Below are 13844 nucleotides of genomic sequence, written 5' to 3'. Positions count from 1 at the left end.
ATTGTATGGAATCAACACTATGTGGGCATATTTCAAATATCAGGGAGTTGTTTCCATATCTTAACATCTGCTCTTAAGCAATTAAAATACAATAAAGAAAACACAGTAGTATATCTAAAAGGCAGGCCTCCGTTTTATGTTATAGAATTTATAATTGGGTGATGTTCATGGTTACCATTCTGATCTGTTTGTATGAAGAATGCCTTTTAGCACCATAAATACTTGTCAGTACGGTTGATGGTTATAGATGGACACAAGCTCAACTTTTCCATATTAGATATACAAATGTTTTCCCCAATAACAAGACCTCCTCTTCAGTTTATGGATAGCAAACAATAGTCTTGACAATAGCTTGCGATATTTTGAGGTCAAAATTATCCCTTTGGTCAATTATGAAACAAAATGTAACTGTCACTGGCATTGGATATTTTACTTGGTGGCATAAAATGTCTAACTGGGGCACTGTTTCCTTATTACATATTTGATGACTTCTTTTAAATTTCTTTCACATATGAATATATTTTAGGAAGCTTCTATTGAAGTAAGTTTCCATATGATTTAAAAAAAAATGTTTCAAAAGCCTACTTTAAAGCCACAAAATATTTTGAAGATATTGAAAGATCAATTCTCAAATTCCTATGGAGAAATAAAAAACCCAGAATAGCAAAAACAATCCTATGCAATAAAAGATCCTTCGGAGGAATCTCCATACCTAATCTCAAGCTGTACTACAGAGCAACAGTAATTAAAACAGCATGGTACTGGCAAAGCAATAGGCCAGTGGATCAATGGAATCGAACTGAAGACCCAGAGATGAATCCACACACATTTGATCACTTGATTTTTGACAAAGAAGCCAAATCTATTCAATGGAAAAATGATAGCATCTTCAACAAATGGTGCTGGTCTAACTGGATGTCTACATGTAGAAAAATGCAATTAGACCCATATTTGTCACCATGCACAAAACTCAAGTCCAAGTGGATTAAAGACCTCAACCTAAAACCAGAGACATCAATCCAGTTAGAGGAAAAAGCGGGGAAGAGTCTGGAACACATAGGCACAGGAGACAACTTCCTGGACAGTACACCAACAGCCCAGGCCTTAATGTCAACAATTAATAAATGGGACCTCATGAGGCTGAGAAGCTTCTGTAAAGCAGGAGACACTGTCAGTAGAACTAAGCGATAGCCTAAAGACTGGGAAAAGATCTTCACCAACCCTTCATCTGACAAAGGTTTAATATCCAAAATATATAAAGAACTCAAGAAATTAAACACCACAAAGCCAAACAACCCAATTGCGAAATGGGGCTTGGAACTTAACAGAGAATTCTCAACAGAGGAATATCAAATGGCTGAGAAACACTTAAAGAAATGCTCATCCTTGTTAGTCATCAGAGAAATGCAAATCAAAACGACACTGAGATTCCATCTTACACCCATCAGAATGGCTAAGATCAAAAACTCAAATGACACCACATGCTGGCGAGGATGTGGAGAAAGAGGAACACTCCTTCATTGCTGGTGGGAATGCAAACTAGTACAACCACTTTGGAAAGCTATCTGGCACTTTCTCAGAAAAATGGGAATAGGGCTTCCTCAAGACCCAGCTATCCCACTCCTTGGAATATACCCAGAAAATACCCTACCACACAACAGGGACATATGCTCAACCATGTTCATAGCTGCTTTATACATAATAGCCAGAACATGGAAACAGCCTAAGTATCCCTCAGTAGAAGAATGGACTAAGAAACTGTGGTATATTTACACTATGGAATACTACTCAGCTATTAAAAACAAGGAATTCCCGAACTTTGTGGAAAAATGGATTGATCTAGAAATGATCATAATGAGTGAGTTCACACATAAGCAAAAAGAGACAAACGGTATATACTCACTTATATCAAAACACTATTAGAAGGGATACCTTCCATGAAAAACTTTACTTACCACGAAAGTGGGTCAGAGGAGAGGACATCCTATTGAGACTTTAGGCGAGAGTAGCATGGAAGAATAGGGAAATAGTAGGACCCACAGGGTCCTGGAAACCTACAAGAAGAACTTTGTGACAGGCAGATCTGGATCCTGGCGTCCTCCTCAAACTAAGGCACCAGCCAAGGAGAATATAGGCATTAAACTTCGAACCCCTACCAAGACCTAGCCGACGAACATGATATTCTCCACCGTTGAGTGGAGAGTGAGATTTGACTCTCACATGAACTCTGGTGCCTCTTTTCTGACCACGTCCCCTGGATGGGGAGGCCTGACGGCACTCAGAGGAAGCATAGCAAGTTACCAAGAAGAGACTCGATATTCTAAGAGCATATATAGGGGGAGGAGGTCTCCCTCAATCACAGACATAGGGGAGGGGAGAGGGGGGAAGTCGGAGGGAGGGAAGAGTGGGAGGAAACATGGGAAGGGCTAACAATCGAGATGTAATATGAATAAAATAATAAAATGAATACAAAAATTAAAATATAAAAAAATAAAGCCATACCAAATGTCTCCAAATATTTTTTCTATGAACAATGTCCATAATCCTACTTTAATTATACCATTTCAATTACCTCAGCACTATACAAGCCCAATTGACATTCCTGTCACTGTTCATCAAATCCTCCTCTACTATCTTGTTCTATGTCATATTCCAAGCAAGATACATGGTATTCTAAGTAGAAACACAGGAGTACTTCTTTCTTCTTTTGTGCTATTACTATGTTTGTATTAACAGAGTTAGTTTGTTACCTGCATACTACCTTTAAGATATTATGTTTACCTTTGAAATATAGTAGTTTTCTTATCTCAGTTCAATAATAAATGAATTTAGAAAACAATTCTTCCATGAATAGCTACAATTCTGGTTAGGATGGAAACATAGCAGAAATTAATTGTTTCTCAGATCAGTAAAAATTACAGTAAACATCTCTAATAGTTATACAAATATTTATCTCACAGTAAAATTATACAGAACATGATCCAGCATTCAAGTCTCAGACTGATTTGATGGTTTATTTACTCTTATCACATATTAAAAGACTACTACAAAGGAATCTAAATGTTTGTTGTTCATGAAATGTCGAGAGGAAAGTTAAAACAGAATCTGAACAAGTGAATGCAAAATAGTCTAAATAGAGCAGCGAACGAATTGGATCCTATGGCAAAAATCTGAATGCACATCACACACAATCAGGCAACATTCAATAAATATACCGTCTTCAAAAACGGGCACCAAGAGCACAAACCAATCTTGTCTCGGTTACAAAAGTTCATCGGGGACTCTAAAAGTTATGTATATGAATAACTAAACTATTATTAAGAAGAAAGAAAATAAATAATTAAAGTTCTGTTTCCAAACTCAAAAGTGAATTTTCTCTTCTGTTTATTTAATATATAATTAGAGATAATCAATACCAAAGGATAATTAAACTGGCAGAAAATTCCCCGATAAACAAATCCCTCCACGTCTATCACTTCAAACAATTAACCAAAGCTGTCTTCCTGGATACATAGATCTCAGATTGTTCCTGGGCATGTAGGTCCATCCATAAACAAATTGCTTCAGTTTTTTTTTTATTTTTATTTAAGTTTGGGGATATAAATTGCTAAAGAATTTGAATCTATTCCTCGTATCCTGTTAAAACATGATGGCATATAGAGAAATTTATCTAATTGATTTCCTTCTCCAATATATGTTACCATCTTATAATTCATCAAAAGTTATTGATAGTGGATATACTACTTATAGAGGTGAATGTTAGCATGTAGCTTGCATTCCTGGGGCAAAATTATCAGTCACACAGGTTGCTTCCATTCTCATTTACAAGTACAAATTTTGTGAGATATACTTTGCTCACCACTGGAAGACTTATCAGATGTTGCTATGGCTGGGTATACAGGCCTACTACAAAAGACCACAAAATTAACTTCCCACAGTATAGCAAAGATAAAACACTAAGTATACAGAACAAGAAAAAGGCACTGAAGGCTCCAAGAGAAAAAACAAACAGAGGTCACATATATTAACATGATCCATTGGAATAATATCTGATTTCTTAATGGAATCTCTGAAAGCCAGCAGAGTCTAAAGCAATACACTCAGAGTACTAAAAGACTACAAATGCCAACCTACATGACAGTGTACATAAAAAAATATCTGCAATACTTGAAAGAGAAAGAAAAAGTTTTAGCAATACAGAAAAAAAAAATCTTGCCCACCAAACCACTCCTGTATAGAACAATGGAAGCAAAACTTTGGATTAAAGAGAGGAATAAACATTGTCATTAAATGACTCTATTTTAGTAGTAATTTAAAAATTAAACAAGTGAAACTATAAATAATGAAAAACAAAACTGAAGGGCCAATGAAAATTACTATAATCAACACATACCTTCAATATTAACTTTACATATTAGTAGCCTCAACTTTCAAATCAAAAGACACAAGTGGATCAATTGATTAAGAAACAAAATCCATCTTGTTGTCTATGACAAATGTATCTGAGCTTTGGAGATAGGAACAACCTTAAAGTGACAGGATAAAAAAAAGTAATTCAAACAAATGTGATCAGAAAACAAGCAGGTGCTCTTATCCTAAAATCAGAAAAAATTGAATAAAACCAAAACTAATCAGAATATATAAGTAGAACAATTAAGAAATAAGATATTAAAATCCTAAACATATATACACCAAAATATGGCCCATCCAGTTTCATAAAAACAAGTGTACTACTAAAATTAAAGACACATATTAACATTAACCCTTAAGAGTAAGTGATTTCATGCCTCAGTTTCTCCTATAAACTTGTAAAGAGTTCTCTGAGGAGAGAGAGAGGTATAGGTGTCAACAGCAAACCTGTTGCTCTAGTGAAGGAGATGCCTTGGCAGCAAGCAGTCATTTCATTTGCAGAATAGCCAGTGTTGCTACCAAATATAGTCACTGATTACTAGACTCTCTTGTAAAATTATAGTTGTGTCAAGTCCCTAATAACACATTGAATGTTGTTATTTTTGGTTAACTTTTACTTAATTGAAAATAAATTCATGAACACTCCTCTGCAGTTTGAGTTTTGTCACGGAAAAGACCTCGATCTGACAAAAGCGGGATACCCAGACTCCAGCACTCACAGCGGCGCTGATAGGCCTTCCCTGCTCAACAGTAGTCATCCTGACCTGGTTTCTCATCCCTCCATTGCTCCCACCTCCGAGGCTGGCTTCCCAAGCAGGAGTGGAGATAGCCCTCAGAGCTCATTGAGAAACTCAGATCAGGCGTTTAGGAGAGGGTTCAATTTGACGTACGCCTACTCCCCTTAGAACTTGGTGGGGGACAGGAAGCCTTTGCATTTAGATGGAGGATATTGTTCCCCTGCAGAAGCCTTTTCCAGCGCAGATATGAACATGGTTTTATAAAAGACTTCTCTGCGCGGGGATCCATGTCACCTAGTGATGAAAGGCCCGCGAAGGAGTCCCATCTGCTCCTCAGAACCCACCACAAAGGAAAAAAGTATCCTTGCTAGAGTACTGCAAATGGAAAGAAAAAGCCAAGGAGAATTCTGGTGGGGAAAGTGACTCTTGACAGAGCAAAAGCAAGTCTGCAGAAACTGGGCAAGGCAGCAGTAACTCTGTTTCTGACACTGGTGCCCATGGTGTGCAGGGATCCTCAACCCGAACCCCCTCCTCCCCTCACAAAAAGTTCTCCCCATCTTATTCCTCCGCGTCGCATGTGGAGGCCATCAGATTCCCGGGGCACCTTCTTCTCACTGCAGACCTCGAGAAAACATCAGCAGTAGGTGGATGGTTCCTGCATCAGCTGAACGACTCCCTCCGAGAAGGAGGAAGCGTCCCTAAAGTTCTTCGAAGCAGTGTGAGAGTCGCCCAAAAGGGAGAGCCTTCTCCCACATGGGAGAGTAACAGCACAGAGAAAGTCAGACCCTGCAGATGGAGAAGGCCCAGAGCCGTTGAGCTCAGCACTATCTAAAGGAGCAACTGTTTACCGCCCCCCCCCCCCAGATATAGTTATCAGCTCCTGCAGTGTGACAGTCCACGGACAGAATCACAAAACCTCCTTCAGCAGAGTTCGTCCCCCTTTAGAGGACATCCCACCCAATCTCCAGGATACAGTTATCGAACTATTGCACTGAGACCTGGAAACCCTCCTTCTCATGGCTCTTCAGAATCGTCCCTTTCTTCCACGTCCTACCCCAGCCCTGCCCACCCTGTGTCCACAGACTCCTTGGCCCCATTTACAGGGACTCCAGGGTATTACAGCAGCCAGCCGCATTCTGGAAACAGCACTAGCAGCAATCTTCCAAGGAGGAGCTGTTCTTCGAGTGCTGCTAGCCCTACCGCACAGGGCCCCTCAAACTCACCAACCTCAGACTCGGTTTCTCAGTCCAGCGTTGGAACTCTGAGTTCCACGTCGCCATTTCCATCAGATTTAAGGATTATCATCAGCCCCGTGCTGGGCAGTCAGCTGCCTACCAGGCCTCCAGGGTGTCTGCGGTTTCCAATTCACAGCACTACCCACATCGTGGGAGTGGGGTTGCACTAGAGTACCGACTCCAGCCGCTGCAAGGGTCAGCAGTCAAGACCCAGACAGGACTTTCCTAGGGCTTCTGGATGTGGGCAAACTGAACTTAATGAGCCCATAGCTGCTTCCTTCCAGCTGCCTCTGGAACCAAGGCCGAGCATATTGCTGGGGAAGAGGGGTACAAGGTGCCAGAGGAACGGGTCTGGTTGGGAAGAAATGAGACTTGCGGTCATGACTGGCCTCTGGCCTTAGAGAAAGATGTAAATCTTGTCTGAAGCAGAGACTACAAAGAAGTTTCTCCCTGCTGTTAAGGGTACACTGTTAACAAGCAAATGGTGTTTTGGTTAGTAACAGTTCTAAGTGCATTGACTTGTGCTGAAGCCTGTCTCCCATCCTCGCCTGTAGCCTGTAGTCACTTGTGCAGTAAGGACATCTTTGTCAATAAAAAAAAAACTTTTTTTCTTAAAAAAAAAAAATTCATGATAATTGTGGAAATCTATAGGAAGAGTTTGCAGCAGTGTATATATAGAGGTAGATGGAAACATTAAAGTGAAACACTCTTAGCTTACACTAAGAGTTGGTGTTTATGTCTACCAAATATATCACATGGTATAAAATTTATAATAAAAGATGTTGAACTTGGGGTAGGTATCCTGTTTGTGTGTATATAGTGTGTACTAGTGTTGAAGAGAAACTGAGGAGATCACACCAAGTTGAACTTAGATGACCAAATGAAACAAGAATCTTTGGGTTTGAACATTGTTCTTCAGATCTGGGAATTTCCAGCGGATATGAGTGGTTGATAAACAGGATATAGCCACAGGGCCAGCCTGGAGCTGGTCAGATGTAAGAAGGCAGGTGATGTCGTGAAGTTCTGCGTAAGAGCATGGGCGCTACCCCTCATGTATCCTGGTCTACGACAACCATTGAGAGCCCACTACATTAAGGTGGCTCAGTGGCCTTATAGAAGTGCTTTAAGATGGTGAAAACTAATGTCTAATGGTCGATGGCATTTGTGTAAATTTCGTTTGTCATTGCTATGATGAATCTGACCAAATAACATTGATGCCATAGAGTTTATTGTACTTCATATTGCAAGGGGACACTTTTGAATATGACAGGATAGGTGAGACAGCTGGTCATACTGCTTCCAGGAACAGGAAGCTACAGAATATCATCACATTGCTGGAATTTCCTCATCCATGTCTTTCCATCTAATGTACAGTTCATGGAATGCTGCTACCCACATTTAAGACGATTCTTTTTGTTAAAGTGGCCACATAGAGATTCTCTTTGAGAGCAATGCTCAGAGGTTTGTCTCCTAAGTCATTCTATATTATATTGTACCATGCCACCAATCTATATTAGTCACCAGAACTTTAACCCCTGAGATGTGGTATAAATTGAATAAGAAATCATCAATATCCAAATCTCAAACAATGTGCCTTCACAGGGAGAAGAAGTAAGTACCAACCTGTATGACAAAAACCTCAGACAGTTTCATAAACTGTCAAATGTACTAAGATGGAAATTATATTATATACATATGCATCTATATTACATCCACTCGTTTAACTTATTTTAATTTGTTATTATGAAATAAATGTCATTTAGAAATAGCCAAGCAGCCGGGTATGATGGCGCACGCCTTTAATCCCAGCACTCGAGAGGCAGAGGCTGGTTGATCACTGTGAGTTTGAGGCCAGCCTGGTCTACGAAGTGAATCCAGGATAGTCACAGCTACACAGAGAAACCCTGTCTCAAAAACAAAAACAAACAAACAAAAAATAAATAGTCAAGGAATGGTTTGTTGAAATTTCTTTTTCTGTTCCTTTATCAAGAAGGGTAATCTTGAATTCCATTTTTCATCTTGGCCATTGTTATTTAATAAAAAAGGACTATATTAAATGGACTAGAAAACACTAAAGAGGGCTAAGGACACTCCTATTTTTTCTATCATTTATGTTTTTAAATCAGTAACCTTGCTTGTTTAAAATCATCCTAAAAGTCCATCCAACTGTTAAGTATTTCTTCAATAGTAGATTTAAATAATAAATATTATAAATAGTAAGAACAAATGGCATACATTCAATAAGAAGTTAAATATTAAAATGTAAGTGCATGGAATTTTCTTTTTAATTGGATAATTTTAATAGTTATTAACATTTCAAATACATTATGCACAGAGATTAAAACCTTTTCTGTCATTTTCTTAGTTACTTTTCTGTTACCATGACAAAACACAATGACTAAGGTAACTACAACTAAAAGAATGCAGGTAATTTGAGGTTTCATAGTGCCAGAGTGTTAGATTTCATGATGATCATAATGAAAGCATGGCAGACAGGAAGCACACTATCCCAAAATCTGCTTATACCACTTCTGGGAATATATCCAAAGGATGTGTCCTCCTACCACAGACAGAGTTGTTCAACCATGATTATTGTTGCTTTATTCGTAATAGTCAGAATTTGGAAACAACTTAGACATAACTCAAAACATAAGGAAAAAAATCACACTTACAGAATGTAGTGTTAGTCATTAAAAAGACTGACATCATGAAGTTATCAAGTTAATGAATGGAACAAGAAAATATCATCCCAAAGTGATGTGACCCAGATTCAGAAAGACTTCCATGGTGTGCATTTACTTATATATGAATATTAGTGGCTAAGCCAATGATAACAAAGCTACAATTCATATAATCATGGAGGTTAAGCATAGAGTAAGGGACTAGGGAGCATAGATAGATCTCCCTAGGAAAAGAAACAAGAATAGATAGTTTTGGAGGGATGGAGGCAGGAATAGGACTATCAAGTTGTAAAGGGAAGAGAAGAGTGGCATGAGGAAGGGTATACCACTAGAGATAGATTAAATTAAGGGCCATTTGTGGGGCACTAATCTATGTGATAGATTAGAAGTTTTTGAAAATATACACTATATCATAATCATAATTTTGTTACATCTAATTGAGTTATTGGCCAAAAGAGTGCCATGGAAACCATCAAAGAACACAATCTATTGCCAAGTGTATGGGTTGCTCTCACTGAACTGATGGCAAAACCCCATTGCTGAAGATGACACCTGCACAACCCATTCAAGATGGGGATGTCAAGCTGGTGTCTCCATAACACCTTCACCTTCTTTTGTACAGGAAATACTCTACATAATTTCAAAGGAGAAATGTAAACACCAAGCCAGACTAAATCCTTTGATCTACAATCATGTCCTACAGGTAAAATATGCTACATCATGGTGCCACAAAGCTTGTGAGAGTAAACAGTCACTATATTACTTGATTTCAGGTGTACTTCCTAAGATGGAACCCATACCCAACATTACTTAGGTGATCAAGAACCCACAATTAGATAACCCAGGAAACTAGAGCAAAACTGAATTCTAGTGTTCTGAAAGCAACGTAACAATAAAATGACTCCTAATGACACTTAGCCACACTCTACAAATTTGCTCAGGAATCCAAGCAATCCACTGAGCCAAAATGTTTTCTCTGTGTCTTTGTCATCAATCTCGTGTTTCAGCATGATTCCTGTCTTTGTTTCAATGCTCTTAAGCATAGTGCAACACCAGGATATCTAAAACCATTTGTTTGCCTTCAGAAAGGTATCAAGGTTTGTCATTACCTGTCTAATCAAAATATTTTCCTGTTCATACTAGCTCTGTATTTTCTAAGATGGACATGAAAGCCTAGTGGTTCAGTTACAGTTTATCAGCTTCTAGAATTTTCCCTCTTAACCTTGGATTATTTTTCCCAGATCTTGTGTCATATACTTACTAATATCACATATGAGTGGTCTATATTTATGTGTCTAGGTAATAGATTCTATGGAAGACTCATTTTTTTTTTTGCATAGCAATTTTTCCTAGGGAGCAACCTTTAGTTTTATTCATACTAACACCAGCTTTCTTGAGAATTATTACATTATCTCAGCTCTAGCTTTTGGTGAGAGGCTTTTAACAGTAAGAAATATAAATACAATCGAAAGTTGTGCAGCAAATTTCTTCCAAGGGCAGTGAAGGTCAGTCCTGGTCATTTGAGCACTGGAACTTTGTCAAACAGTGCCTGCAGGACACTTGGCATTGCCATCTCCCCCTTTTCCTTTTAAGTTTTGAAGCATGGAATTCAGCTGTCAAGGCCTGCAGACCTTTGGCTAGGTGTCAGATGATGACTGTGAATTAGAAAATGAAGAGCAATATTATAAAAATCCTGATGCCCAAATTTATTAAATGGGGCCAGGAATTGGTGCGTTCAATATCGGAACATACAGAAAGCAAAAGAGAGTCAGTGATCTCCTCCAAAGAGGAGAAAACAAAGGGAGTCTGAGCTACGTCAGAGATTTTTTTGATGAGGGGAGGCCATATTCATAGACAAAGCAGAAACATTTCAGATACCTTGTAAATGTGCTCAAACTCAACCCCAACCATGTGTCATTATATGAGTGAGGAGTCACACAAATCCATCTAAAAGCAGAATGGCTTTGTACACTAAGTCTAACCTTAATATTGCTTAACTGATTTCCTATAAAGAGAACATCTTCCTCCAAGGCATTGATACCATCCTGAAGGCCTCTATCACTTTGTTCTTTTTTTTTTTTTTAAATCACTTTGTTCTTGTAGCCTAAGTAGCACAGAAACAGTTTTTGAAAGCTTAGCAACATGAGTTGCAGTATGAATGTGCTGAACAAAAGCAGTTGTAGCTATGGTAAAACTGGCCAAGATAACTATGAGGGTTGTAAGAGAGCAGTAGAGGTATGATCTAGGGATTGTAGTCCAGGATTATCATACCAAAGAGTAGAACTATTAACAGGCAAGTGGTAGCTGTCTAACAAAACATAAACTTCACAAGGAGAAGAAGCAATAGTGCAGTTAGTAATTATACAGCCAAAACAGGAAACCCTAAAGGAACCATGTCGGCTATGAATAGTAAAAAGGAGCACTTGAGATTCTCAACAAAGGATAGCAAAAGGAGCTCTAATACAAGCACAAATAGATTTAGTAAAGAATTCAAATTTGGAGGAAGGGCCACATAATGAGGCATTAAAAGTAGCAGCAAAGAGAAGAAATAACTCATTTTATAAAGCACATTTATGGATATGGGAATACAATTTGGAGCGGTCCAGCCAGGGTTGTACCAAGCATGAAAAGTTTCAGAGGATAGAGATTAAGTGTCATAAATAAAAAATTTTTGTTTGTTAGGTTCAATGTAGGTTTTATAATCAAAACTAGGTTTATTAACTGACCAGTCAGTAATGATAAAGGAAGCATTAAAGGAAGGATAATCTGCAGATTTGTTAGTAAAGCCAGAAGAAAACCACTTAGGAAAATTTTCTTCACAGTTAATGGGTCCAAACATCATCCGTTGTTGAAGGGTCAGGACAAGCAAAGGCAGGGGAAGAGGCAAGGGCAGAGATATAATCTCATACTTATTATTTTTGAGGGCAGGAAGCATAAGTTGTAGAGCCCAGGGATCTTTACTATATATACACATTATATATATGTGTATATATATAATATGTGTATATATGCATATATACATAACACACATATATTTTAACTGTTATGGATAACACTCCACCAGGGAGGCAGCAATTAAAGTATGTTGGGTAAGTGAAAAACAGCCAGTAATTGGGGAAGCAGAAGTAGCATAAAAACAGATAGGCAATGAATCAGAAATGCCTTCATATATAATATTCTTACGTTCCTGATGTAACAAATATTCATTAATCTCTTCTCTCATAAGATCCACAGCATCAACTGTGACTTAAACAGAAACAAAGTCCCTAGCTGCAAGATGAAACATAGGAGGCCCAGTATATGGGTGCATCACAGCCAGAGCTGAGAGTAACAGGACATTGAGCATGATTAGAGATACAATACCGTAGCAGAAGCAGATTCTCTGGTGTACGTAACAGTGCCCGAGTATTGATCAGACTTCCTCCTGATTACTGAGAGACTTCCGTTGGTCCCAACTTGGTATTTGCTGCTGTCAAGTGGATCTGGAAGCAAGAAGCTTGGCACCAGGGTGAGAGTGCAGATGAAGTCTCTTAAGAGCTAGAGCCAGAGAATCAAACTTTTAAGGAGGAGGAGGGGGGAGAAGGAGGAGGAGGAGAATCAGGAAGAGGAGGAGGAGGAAGAGAAGGAGGAGGAGGAGCATCTGTTTGAGCAGAAGCAGAGGGGGAATCAAGAGTCTCTGCAGGGGAGGTTGTCATCTGTTGTTTTATAATGTTTTATAAAGTGCTTGGGGGAGGATCAGGGGCATCTTAGTTGTAGGGCCACATGAGTCCGTCTGGGATCCAGTGTCTGCATTCTGTGAGAGCACACACGCATATCCTTGTCTCAAGGTTAGCAATGCGCCAGGACCTCGCCAGATTCCCATGAGAAAATTAGGTCATTTGACCAAAGGTTTTGGGGAAGTGGAAGACTGGCTCCCAACCTCTTAGCATAGGGGAAGTCTCTTCCTCTTCTCTTTTGAGATTATTCAAAACAAAAAGTGCACATTGTAATATATGATGTGGAGAGTGGTATCTAAATTCACCTTCTTGTAACCTACAAATACATGCTTTAGGGATCTGAGAGCTCTTTCCACAATAACCTGACCCTGTGGGCTATAAGAAATAACTGTGGTATGGTTTATATTAAATGTAAAACAGAAAATTGCAAAGGCCTTACTAGTATAAGCAGGAAAATTGTTTTTTAGCACTCGTGGCCTATGCAAATATGATAAACAAACAAAGGAAAAAATGTTGAACCTCATCCTTAACAGCACCCCCTATTTTGTGCAAAGACAACAATGACGTGGGAGAAGGTGTCTACATGCACATGAACAAGAGAAAGTTTCCCAAAAGAAGAAAAAAATGGGTAACTTCTATTTGCCAAAGATTAGTTAGACCTGAGTCCTTGGGAATTTACTACAATAGGCGGAGAATGATGGGCTTCTGGGCAGAGAGCACAAGAAGGAACAATCTGCCTGGCAGCCTCCTTTGTTAGAACAAACTGGTAGTGTAAAGGTAGACCGAATTGATAGTGTAAAGCAAGAGAATTTTGATGATGAATTTTATGACTAGCAACTGCTTGCGCATAGGTTAAGCAAACATAGGGCCATGTAGCAAGACAGGCCAGCCAATTACCCCCTGTCAGGTGCCCAGTCAGTTTTGTGTCAGCAGATGGCTTAAGAGTATGGCGAGGTTCCATTTTGCAACAAGGTTTGTAATTTAGATAAAAGTGAAGATATAGTGGATTTTCTTAATGCCAGAGTAGTGGTTTCAACAGGTAGGAAAAGTTTGATCACAAACTGT

The 13844-nt window shown here is 38.9% G+C and overlaps 1 protein-coding gene and 1 pseudogene across 1 annotated transcript in view; one reads left to right on the top strand and one right to left on the bottom strand.

Moving 5' to 3' along the window:
• Positions 1-12535, bottom strand: part of LOC127186954 (prolactin-2C5-like) — a 32272-nt gene extending 19737 nt beyond the window's left edge. Inside the window, exon 1 of the mRNA XM_051143226.1 lies at positions 12427-12535. The gene's annotated coding sequence lies outside the window, so the exon portion shown is untranslated. The remainder of the gene's footprint in view (positions 1-12426) is intronic.
• Positions 5046-6737, top strand: LOC127186953 (histone-lysine N-methyltransferase SETD5-like; annotated as a pseudogene).
• Positions 12536-13844: the final 1309 nt, after the last annotated feature.

The sequence above is a fragment of the Acomys russatus genome, chromosome 3 (genome assembly GCF_903995435.1).
Source record: "Acomys russatus chromosome 3, mAcoRus1.1, whole genome shotgun sequence".
Classification (NCBI taxonomy): domain Eukaryota; kingdom Metazoa; phylum Chordata; class Mammalia; order Rodentia; family Muridae; genus Acomys; species Acomys russatus.
Note: the sequence above shows the minus strand (reverse complement) of the source record. Positions and strands in the feature narration are given on the sequence as shown.